Below are 11853 nucleotides of genomic sequence, written 5' to 3'. Positions count from 1 at the left end.
AAAGGGATGGCCACATTACTCATGTGCAGCCAAGTGCTGAATCATCTGGGTCACCTTATGAGATGTCATCGATATTTGTCATATATATTTTACAGAAGGAATATTTCCAGGATGTTTTAGAGAGCATTAATATAATTTATGTGTATTGCTTCTTTTATCCCTTTGCATAAAAAGCCAGGTGTACCTTTTTTTTTTTGCCTTGAATCCAGCCACCAGGGACTTGTAAAGAGAGAAGAGTTATAGCTCAAACATTTCAGAAATCTCTGAAATGCACCTGCAATAGTTTCCTCATCCATCACTGTGCTGTTATTAAGCTTCAACATCCTGGGACATCCCAAGGCTCCAAGTGAGCGTTGCGTATCCTCTCTGCACACCCTTCTAGAAATTAATAACTACAATTAAGAAGGTGGATCAGCTTCTTCCTGAGTAGAAATCAGCCCAGCACCAGTCCAAGGCACCAAGCCTTGCAACTGTACACCAGCAGAATACTTGACACTGAGATCTACACTAGGAAATACCGATCCAAGAACCAGAGGGAAATGAATGATTCTTCTTGAGGCACTTCAATATCTTCTCCTCTGTCTCAGAGTAGGAATTAAAGAGACTCATATACCCTGAAAATAACCTGATTAATTCTATCTGAACACCAAGAAACGAGAGGGTCAAGATCAGAGACTGACACTTATTATATCCAATCTGTTTTGCCCAGTGCCTGATGCTTTTTTATTGATAATGTTTTTTCCTCTGAAAAAAAAAAAAAGCTCAGCCAAGTTTATCTGCTGGCTCACTGTACTTTTAAAAAGTGCATTTGGCCTCATGAGAATGCATCAAAATTTTGATGCTTAGCAGAAAATAAAAATATTTGCACTCAGTTCATTTATAGAGTCGCACATAAAATGCTCCCCCTTAGGGCATATCTGAGGAAAAGACTAGAAATAAAATATAAATTCTAAACAGCAGTAAAATGTTTATCGCTTTGGGGTTATGAGTGTTCAGCTTTTATTACTACGAAAATCAATTTACTGATCTTGGGTTTACTGCAAAATCACAGAAGTGAAAACCTAAATTCATTCAGCATCCTTGGCTTTGCTGCTTCTCCCTTGCAATGCCTGGGGAGAGACATGTCCCACATGATCTCTACCTCCTCCTCACAATGACTCCTCTCCTTGTGACAGCCAAGCCACCCTCGGTGCCATCTGAGTGCCATTCGCTGGACCTCTCCAGGAGACCAAGAGTCCAACCTGAAAAAACACTCTGAAAACCAGAGGAAATGGCCTGTTTCCTCCATCAGGGCTTTTGGTTGTCTTAGGAGCCTGTCATGAACCAGGGTTTGGGATGGGGATGCAGGATACAGCCAAGAAAGGGAGTTGTTAAAAGCAGCTTGAGTGTGAAAACATTCATGTGAACTTCATCACAGAGAAGCTGGATTATTTACTGGAAAGTGCAAATCTGCATGTTCCAAATAATATTGGGATATTGTATTAGCGATTCCAGTGGTCCAAACAGTAAAATAATAATAAGGAAAGGAAAAGTAGGTGCATAGAAGTCACTTCACCATGGCTGGATATCGTTCAGTGCAACCCAATGCATCAACAGATCCCATGTGCCACTCCTCTGTTTTCATTTCTGGATCCTTTAAAGGTAAAATCAATGTATGATTTAACAGCTAGTGGAAAGCAGTGCAAAGAGTTTGGCCAAAGAGCTTCAGGCTTGCTGTCTGTCAGCAATGGGCCAGAAGGGACCTGTGGCCAGGCTACCATGATGGTAAAACTTTGCAAATCCTTCACAGTCCAACACATTCATCCCTCAAACTCCCAGAGCTCTCAGTCAACGCAAATATTTCATGCAAAGAGAATTTCAGCCCTGCCAATAATTTCTGGGGAAAAAAATGCAGCAGAAAACCTATTTTTTTTTATCCTCCAAATTAAAAAAAAAGGAGAAAAATATTGAAAGAGCATTAGGTCAGCTCTACAAATAGTCAAAGCAAACGTTTCGGGAGCGATGAGGAGGATGAAAGTCACCGAACTGAGCGAGTCAGCAAATAGCAGGGGATAACAGCGAATTCCGGGAAGGAGAGGCTCAGCTTGGGAGAGTGTGTTTGGGGTGGGAGGGTGAAACTCCTACCTAGTATTAATAGGTTTGGCCTGTTCTCTGTGCTGAAATGTCAGAAACACATGAAAACTCGGTGTGTAAGAGGGAAGAGGCTGAGGTGCCAGCCAGGCTGGGCACCAGGGTACCACCCCCTTGGGGTCCCTGCAGCCTGTGATCACAGGGTTGGGGGTCAGCAATGCTGACCACACCAGGGTTTGTGTGGACAGGGAGTTCCTCTTTGGGTACAGCAGGTCTGGGAGGCAGCACATACATACTCTCCTCAAAAAGAGAGTGAGGTGCCCAGAGTTTGGGTGTGGGGGGATGTCTGGCTGAGGTGGCCAGTCAACACCCTAAGGTCTGTCCTTTGCTCCACATCTGAGGGGGTTTGTATAAATGAGGTGCTTCTGGAGTGAGTCTCAGTATCTCCCTGCAGAGAGCCAGTGGTGCTTGCCAGGACTGTGGGTTGGTGGGGGAGTGATGGACAGGCCCATGGCCAGTGATATCCCTCAGCCTTTTAGGGCCATGCAGCACCAACAACCTTTGCATTGCACTTTTTTAAACTTATCACACTTTGCTTCCATCCTTGCTAGGTGCACAGTACCCATGAATCAGCCTGGATGGCTGTGAAATTGGGTGTTGTCACCTTCCTCTGACAACACAAACATGACCCACTCCAGATGCAAATGGGACTCCTGCCCTTTCCCTTACACCTCACACCTCTCCAGCAGTCCCACCCCAGCTGAATTTTTCAGCTCTTGTGCCAAAACAGCCTCTCAAGATTTATCTATCTATCTTGCCAAAGATGGAAAGTGCTTTACAATTTTTCCAGAGGTCATCTGATAACCCTGTCAGGCTTAATTGTGCCATAATCAAATCCCCCCCCAGCACGGGGTGGGATGAATCAATCGCGAGCAAACACCACTGACAGACCCCACCAACATGAAAGGCATGAGCTCACAAATAATTTATTAAAAATGTGCACATTGGAGAGGGTTCGTTTTCATTTCCTAAACAAAAAAAAGGAAAGGTTTCCCTTAGAAGGGAGCAAATAATAGATAGGTGGAAGAATCATTAAAGTGCAGTGATTGATGGGGGAAAGGCAGAGGGATGCAGAGGGATACAGAGGGTTACAGAAGGATGCAGGGGGATACAGAGGGATGCAGAGGGATGCAGAGGGATGCAGAGGGATGCAGAGGGATGCAGCAGGACAGACTGTGCTGTCTCCACCACAGTCCCTTGGCTCTGGACTTCATGTCATGCATGGGAACCCAAAGACTTTTCACCCCTTGTGGGGTGGCTGGAGTGGGCACCCACCAGGCATGAATGGCCATACTGGGGGGTGGGGTGACACCTCCCTGACCATGGTAATGGTTTTTTTTATCCACTCCCCATGCCAGGTAATAGCTCTGGATTTTGGGCCACGGTGTCCTGCCCATTCTGCCCAGCTCAGAGCTCTGCCTGTACTTTTCAGGTTGGTTGATTACCTGTCTTTCATACACAAACCCTCTCAACTGATTCTTGTTTTTCCAAGAAGAAGAGCTGTCCCTGTCACCTCCAACACACCAGATGATGGATTAGTGCTGGAAACCTGTAACTACACCCCAACTCCTTTTCCTTGGGCATGTGAAACCACATGCCCCAATGCAGAGGCACAAACCTGTGTCATTGCAAACCTGTGAAGGGAAGAACTTTCTGTGCTGCTACCACCACACCAGTCCACTGTGGTGTGAGTAATGTCCCAATTTCCAAACTCCTTTGACCATTAAGGCTCCTTTATTTATCAGCAAAGTTTTTGCAGTAAGTATCTCTATTCATCCAGCTTTCCAAGTCAACAAGGATTCTACAATACATATCCCTCTTAATAAACCTTTCAAGCTACTGATTTCCAAAAAGAGAATTGTAGATTATTTGTAGATTACTTAATAGACTTCCCCAGTGTGAACCAAAGCCTCCAGCCATTTGCTGTTCCCCCAAGCCAGGACAAAAACCATAGCAACACCGAGCTGATGTTACTTTTTCCTATACAACTATTGCAGAAGGTCTATCAGACCGACCTCATTTCCTATGAGATCAGGAGGAGCAGCTCACATTAAATATGGGAAATGACTGCCACCTCCAGCCCTCTGCCTGCTACTGGAGCCAGCAGCTCCCAGTCCTCCTTGGGTGACTTGGAGAACCTGGAAACTTGTTTTACTGCTTGCTTGTAGCAAAGATATAAACAGTGGGGCTCAAGAGCAGAAACACGAGATGGCAATTAGCCCAGAGCTATTAGCTGTGCCTGAATATCATATACTCCAAGCTTCCTTGATCCACTGGAATTTATATGACCGTTAATGGGGACTGTAAATTGCTGTCAGTGGGGATAACTCAATCCATGCTATTTTGGAGAGGTGGAGGGATGGGGGAAGTGGGGAGGAAGAGAGGAAGGTGCCTTGAGATGGACTTGAGGGAGCTGTACAACAGCTTTAAGGCACTGCTGTCTACTGGCATATAACAGATAATAAAAATATGGTTTAATTTAGAATGTAAGGATATGGTGTCAAAATAAAATGTCTCAAGGACAAGGAGGGAACATAAAAAAGTCATAGCCCATGCTGTGAGCATCAGCTGCACATCATAAAGATACAGTAATGGTATATTTCTTTAAAAAAATTTTTCATACTTGGGAGTTTTATGAGAAATAAGATTTTAAAATATTAAAGGTGAAATTTTATGATTGAGAGGAAAAATTGTGCAGATGAAGGTGATGGGAACAGCAAGAGCCCAGAAGTAAAACACTGGTACCTTTGGTGGTGCTGGCAGAGACCAAGGGCAGTGACCCTGCTGTGTTGAGCCTGGTGTTTCAACCTTTCCCTTTACCCATTCTGCATCCATGGAATCAGTGGGATTTTTTATTAAATGGGAACAGGATCAGGCCCCAGAGGTCAGAGATACAGGCACAAAGTAATTTTGGATTGCAAAACAACAAGCAAGCAAAGCTACTTAAACCAGATCTGCTTGTGTGCCAGTGGTCAAAAATAAAATCAGTGAAAGAAATGAAGCTAATTCAAATGTTAGAGATAAAATTAATTAATCTGGGTGTGGAACATTCTTTTTTTTTTTGATTCTGGGCTTGGAGAAATGTCCCAGGGAGAGCTCACAGGATCAGAGCATCTTTGCTTCCTGGGTTCATATGGGCTCAGGAACAATAGAGAGACCCACGAGTTCCTTTTAGTCTGGGGAAAAAAGCATTTTTAACCCAATGACTAAAATATCCCTTTCTATTGTTCCACTTCTCTGTCAGCTGCTGGGAAGAATAACCTGGCATTTCCTTCCCCTGTCCTGCTGCTAAATCTGCAGGTTTTAAGGGAAAGCTCACAAAAATGGGCAACTTCTAAAATTTGATCTCCTGTGTGCAACCATCGATGGCAAACAGCTGTTGTTGGTCAGTGCTTGTAGGGATGGTTGTATTATATATTTCACAGACATCCAGGGATGCTGAATGGAATCAGGGTACTGGGATACTCCTAAGCTGGTTTGTGAGCATTTGCAGATTTAATACTTGTCCTTAGATATCTAAACTGAAAGAGAAAATGGAAAAAATTATTCAATATGAGAGTGGTGAGACACAGGCACAGGGTTCCCAGAGAAGCTGTGGTTGATCCATCCCTGGAAGTGTTCAAGGCCAGGCTGGATTGGGCTTGGAGCAACCTGGTCTAGTGGAAAATATCCCTGCTCATGGTCAGTGGGTGCAACTGGATGTGCTTTGTAACCCCTTCCAACTCAAATTGTTCTAGATTTCTATGATATTTTTCTGCACTTCTGATTCCTTAAAGGTGAAGAGATTTTGATGCAAAGCAGAGCACAAGGGTCTAAAAATGGTGGGCTTTGTTTGCCCAGTCTACTTTTGGTGCCTCATGTTTGGAGGATGCTGCCTGCCCTTCTCCAGCTGAAGGACCATGTAAAGTGAGTTTGGCAGCACAGTCAGCTACCAGAGCACCCCAAGCCTGGAAATGACAAATCTGGAGAAAGAAGGACTAAAATATAATCCAAACCTGTTAGAAAGATATCTTTATCCCAAATAGAAAGCCAAATTTGCAGTATCTTGGACGCCATAAATATTCATGCAGAGTATATTATGCTTGTGTAGTGTGACTATTCATGATGCATGAATATTAATGCTCTGTATCTGAAACCTCTCTCAGTGCCCATCAGCAAAGCTCTGTGGCTCACAAGAAGAGATCTCTCCCTCCTGGGATTTAAAACCTGTGCTCAACCCAGTTGTGCAATAACTGCAGTTGTGAGCGTTGCTCTAGTAAGCTCCTTAGGAGAAACATCCTTAAAATAAACCCAAACCCTGTTCTCTTGGTCTCCTGATGCTACAGCAGCATTACCCAAGGAGCAAGAGGATTCTCCATGAGGCTATAGAGGCCTTGCTCTTCCCCATGGTCTATATAATGTGCCTACCATCGTTGGGCTGCTTGGAGCCTTGTGTGGTCCATTATATTTTATGCTGGTTTCCTAAACATTCACAGTTAAATAAACTATGATAACACTTCATAAACATTTTTCTAACATGCGGAATGTTTGACATGAATTTCAGCTATTTTAAAACTAATAAACAATTGTCAATCGGATGTTGGAGACTAAGCAGAAGCCACAAATGTTCTTATGGAACATCAAAGGCATAATAAATATCTGATTTTTTTAAAAAAAGTGAGGCTTTTGTACTTTTGCATATGAGTCTCTGTCAGAAGGCAGAGGGACGAGCGCTGGGGCTGTGTGTTATTGTCTGCTGTGCTTTGGGTTTCAAGCAAGAAATAGGAGGGGTTACACTTCATGGCATCAGCCTGCACTTGAGGAATCTCCCAGTGTTTGGAAAAAAATCCCCAACAAGCTAAGTAGATGTCAGGCTCCTGCTCTGTCTGCTGCAGATGCACTTTTTTTCTCCCAGGTGAAAGGCACCTTGCAGAGCCTCACTCATTCTGTTATCCCTCTGGCATCACTCCTGGGGTGAGCATGTCCCACAGCCCTGCCCGGTCCCCATGCTGGCACAAAACCAGTCTGCCTGTGGCAGAGGAGCTGCCCTAGGATACAGATCACTGAGGGCCATGCAATGAGGCTGGTCTGACTCACAGGGATGTGGTGGTGGCCCAAAAGGTGCAACCTCCTTCCTCCACCAGCTCCTCCAAGCCACTACCTGTGGGAGAGGGGTAAGGGACCAATGGCACTGTGATGGCCACACAACTCACTCCCCAAAGAGCATCTCCAGAGGATTTTGCATTACTGCAAGATCAGAGAACACACACCAGGTCCCTCAGCATTCATGACAGTGCCACTGGGCAGGAATGGGAGCACAGGATCGGAGCCCCAAAGTTACCCTGTGCACTCACAGCTCTTCCTCAGCACCAAAGTTACCCTGTGCACTCACAGCTCCTCCTCAGTGCAGGACCAACCCTTTGATCATGCCCTGCTGGGTGGGAAGAGGAGACAGCTCAGAAAAACATTTGTCAAGAGGAAATACTGTGTCAGTGGAATACTTTTTTTTCTGAGGAGTGCCCTGGTTTGGGGAAAAAAAAAAAGAAGCTAAAGTTGATTTAGAATAACAGCTCATTTAGCAAGAGATAGTCTGTCTCCTTTAATCTATTGTCCACGACATCCCAACTGGCTAAAGGTTTCCCAGCCTGACAACAAGAGCTTGTAGGTTTCAGAGAGGAAACTACCACAGCCTAATATTTATCTCTGGGCACATACATCAGGAAGGAGTCACCCGCGGGAGCAGAGCTATCAGGCCTGTGCTCATCTCTCCTGTGCCACGAAGGATGTGCAACTCCAGACGAGATGAAAGTTGTTCCCCTGTTTGGGATGACGGATGGTGGCCAGTGTGGGGGAAGGACTGCTGGGATAATTTGCTGCTATACAAAGCTAGAGAGTTTTGGAACCATATCTAAGGGAAAGTTGTGCAGTCTCAGGACCAAATGCACTAAAATCTCCGGGTTTTGTCATGACACAAGACAGAAGCACTGGAGAAGTCCTTTAAAACCACCCGTGAGGCTCATGGGGGTTTGGGATGCTCTTGCCAAGCTGCTGCAGAGATAGTAATCCCTCATATTGGGTTGTCCTTGTGCCCTGAACAGCTCTGCCTCCCTGAAGCCCCTCTGCCCTTACAAACCCTCCACTCAATAAAACCCCAGAGGTCCAGAAGATGAGAGTCCAGGAGATCTCCCACCCTTTCCCAGCACTTTCTTTGGGCTCCCAGGTGTGATGTCCAGGGAAACCACACAGGGACCTGCTGCAGGCTCCACCAGCTGGACCCTGCTCCACTCCACCTGGCAAAACCCTCTCTTAATTCACACCTCAGCCTGTGCTGTGTGTGCAGGTACCCCATGCTGCTGCTCAGGCTTTGCTTTAGTTCCTTCTGTTCTGGGATGTCACTTCTTGCCAACACCATCCTGCCTCTTGCATCTGTGCTGCCACCGTCCCCCTCACCAGAGCCATGGGAAGGTTTTTGTTGCTCTGTTTTGCTCCTCCTGTCCTGGCTGGCTGGGACAGGACCGGCACCCAGCTTTTCCCACCCTCAGGAAAAGGCTGGTGAGCCCCACTGGAGCCAGTCTGGCTGCTTTCGGCCAAGCTGGGCGCTGGGGCAGATAAGTAAACACTTGCAGCTCTGACATAAATTACTTTAGTCCTTGACAGCAGGACACTGACCAGGGTCGCCTGATAAGGGAGGGAAAGCCTTGCATGTCTCTCAGTCCCACTCAGATATTTCACAATAAATGTCACTGGGAAAGAATAGACACTTCTGTACCCATTAGGCAGCTGCATGTTCCTGTCACCTTGAGAAGAAGGGACGCATTGTCAGAGCTGTCGGAGCAGGCAGGAACCAGCTGTTAATCTGCTCTGACATCCTTTTTCACAGAGCAAGTGTGAACGGGGCGTTGCAAAAAGCCAGTGGAAAGGTGATTAAAAATAGGCCCTCCATGAGTACCTAGAGGGTCTGTCACTGCACAGCTGAAGGGGAGTGTTGGCCAGAGGACCAGGATGGAGGCACAACCTCCTCTTGGTTTCAGCTCGACCACTCTCTGCAGTCCCCTCCTGCCCGTGCCTCAGTTTCCCCTCAGCAGGGATCACACTGCTAAAGACAGGACATCTCCCTTTCCTTTCTATGGTGGGTGGAGTGTTTCAGACACTTGCTTGAGTCCAGGTGGCAGAGTTGCAAAGTTGATAGATGAAAGATGAGCTGGATGGACCAATGCTGCTTCATCTGAGTGGGTCCTAGCAGATGTAACAATGATACTTGAAGCTGCCACCAGCTCCAGGTGTACACCCTGCTCCTCTGCCAGACATCACCCATAGAAACCTGCCTGTGTTGGCAGCATCAGTGTGCAGCATCCTCCCCTGCCATGGCTGTGTGGATCCTGCTCTTGCATGGCAACTCTCATTGCAGGGACTGCCCACACTGATGCACGAGATGTGGTACAGAGATGATAGTGTCAGGTATCCAGGGAGTCAAATGTACCTTTGGATGGCTCTGAACTGAAGCTCCTGCTGTGTCCACCTGGGCATCACTGTGGCTTCACTGCAGGCAGGCAAGAGACCCAGAGTCTGAGCAAGGAGCAGTGTGCTTGCTCTTCCATAGGTACTCTGGAGAAAGTGGGATGTGAGACTGAAAATGTTTTACATACTTATATTAGACTCTGGCTTCAAATTATTTCCCAAGAGAAAGATCTCTGCCTCCACCTCATCTCCTTTTCTTAGCAGTATTATTGACCAACATATGGATTTCTGTAGTGGGAATGGGTTTGAGTCTTGTCCCAGTGGGTAAGATCACTGCAGACCTGTTCCTAGGTTTGTAGCTTGTTGCTTACAGAGAGGCTTTGCTGGCCCAGCTTTACTCCATGTAAGTCACCTGCACACACTGCCAGATCCTTTGCCTATGCTTGGATCACCGTGTCCTGCAGATCTTCAGGGCTTTGCTATGAAGTTTTTTTAGCTATAAGTCCCTTTTATTACTTCAGATATTAGGAAATCTTGGGTGGAAGGCATCTGCTTAGTGTCTAATGCATTTAGGATACTCATTAAAGGGATATTTCCCTCTGTTATCTCGTGTGTGATCTTTGGAGGAGGATGCTGGTCACTGAGGCTGCAGGCTGCCACGTCTCACCAGGGTCCCACCATAGCACAGACTGTGTCCTTCAAGCCCCACACACCCCTGGGGACCTGGTTTTGGCTCCTGTCTGGGTATGACAGGTCTGGCCAACACCACGAGCTGAAAGCTCCCTCGCAATCCCATGTTCAGTATTTGATTGTGCTCCACTGCTTAGCCTTTTAATGTGGTTCTGCTTATTTTTACAGGTTTCCCAATCTGCCCCCTCCCCAGATTGTTTATATTTTTGGAAAGCCTTCTGTTTAGTGCCTGTAATACCCCTGACGTCCTTTCGCTGCAGTGGTCTTCCCTCACCCGCTCCTCTGCTGAGGCTTAAATGGGATTTGTTTCAATACTAATCTCTCCAACTGTTTATTAAACCACCTCCTGATTTATCTGAAAAAGATTTTTCCTTGAAGTTATAAAATTTCAATCAAAATTCCTTCGGGCATTTTGCATTCCCCTCTTACGATCGCTAAACCCTATTTGTTCTCCCCTTGGCTCCCAGCCTGGGCTCGGCAGCACGGCGAGGAGAGGGAATGCATGCTGCAAACAAGTGGCTCCAATTGCCTCCCCCCCCCCAGCAACCTCCAGACAAGAAGATTTCTTGAGTTGCTCTGCTGAAACCATTTCTTCCCTTTCCACCTTCACTCGCTAGCAAGGCTTCCCTGTTAGCAAGGGTGAGTTTTCCTTGTTGTTTCATCCCCTCGCACCTAGTTCCAAGCCTGTAACATGCTAAATAATTCCTCTTCCACCTTGATGTTTACATTCTTCAGATACTTTCCGCTGCTTTTCATGTCCCGACTCATTTGGCCCTTTGCTGGGTTATACCCTGCTCCTTTCATCTTTGCCCGGCGGAGCAGCCTCTCATCCCAAACTCCCTCCAGCCTGCCCAGCTCAGCAGCACCAGCACCAGCACTAGCCAGGCTGCTCTCTCCCCCCCAAAAAAAGGCTTGTCCATCCATCCTAGTCTTTCTAGGATGAGATTGGCCCAAAGCATGAGCTCATTCTTTGTGCTTGTATCCCTGTTATTTTTCTTAGCTGTCTTGCCTCTTTTGGCATAAATCAGGTGTAGATTGGGCCAGGCAGCATTTTATACCTATTTCTCACCCCACAGGGAATATAACTGACCAAAATCTTGACTTGAGAGGCAGCTCATGAATGCACATGGCAAACCTTCACCCTCCCAGACTCGACTGCTCTATTCTATTTCCCATACCACCACTGCAGCTTTTCCTAGTGCTACTTCAGCCCAAACCAGCACACCAGGGCAGCTTTCAGCCAGAGACAAGGACAGAAAATATTTCACCTTTCTGGCAAAATAAGTATTTGTTGTTCAGTCCTTCAAACAGCTTTTGGGATCTGTTTAAAAGAAGGTAAACCCTTTAATGGTCTGAATACCCAATAATGTCACATCAGGAGATCAAATCCTTCCAAGGGTTTTACCCTTGATGCCATTAGATTATATATTTACTAGAGCAAATAAATGGCAAGTCAGTAATTGGCATAACACAGCTATGCAGAGAAGAAAAAACCCCTCACCTTATTAGTTTAATACTCATTATTTCCCCCAAACACAGCTCCTGACCAAAGTTAGCCAAACTAAACAGTCCACATACTATACACAGGACACTTCA

The sequence above is a fragment of the Acanthisitta chloris genome, unplaced genomic scaffold (assembly GCF_000695815.1).
Source record: "Acanthisitta chloris isolate BGI_N310 unplaced genomic scaffold, ASM69581v1 scaffold12398, whole genome shotgun sequence".
In the NCBI taxonomy this organism is placed as follows: Eukaryota; Metazoa; Chordata; class Aves; order Passeriformes; family Acanthisittidae; genus Acanthisitta; species Acanthisitta chloris.
Note: the sequence above shows the minus strand (reverse complement) of the source record.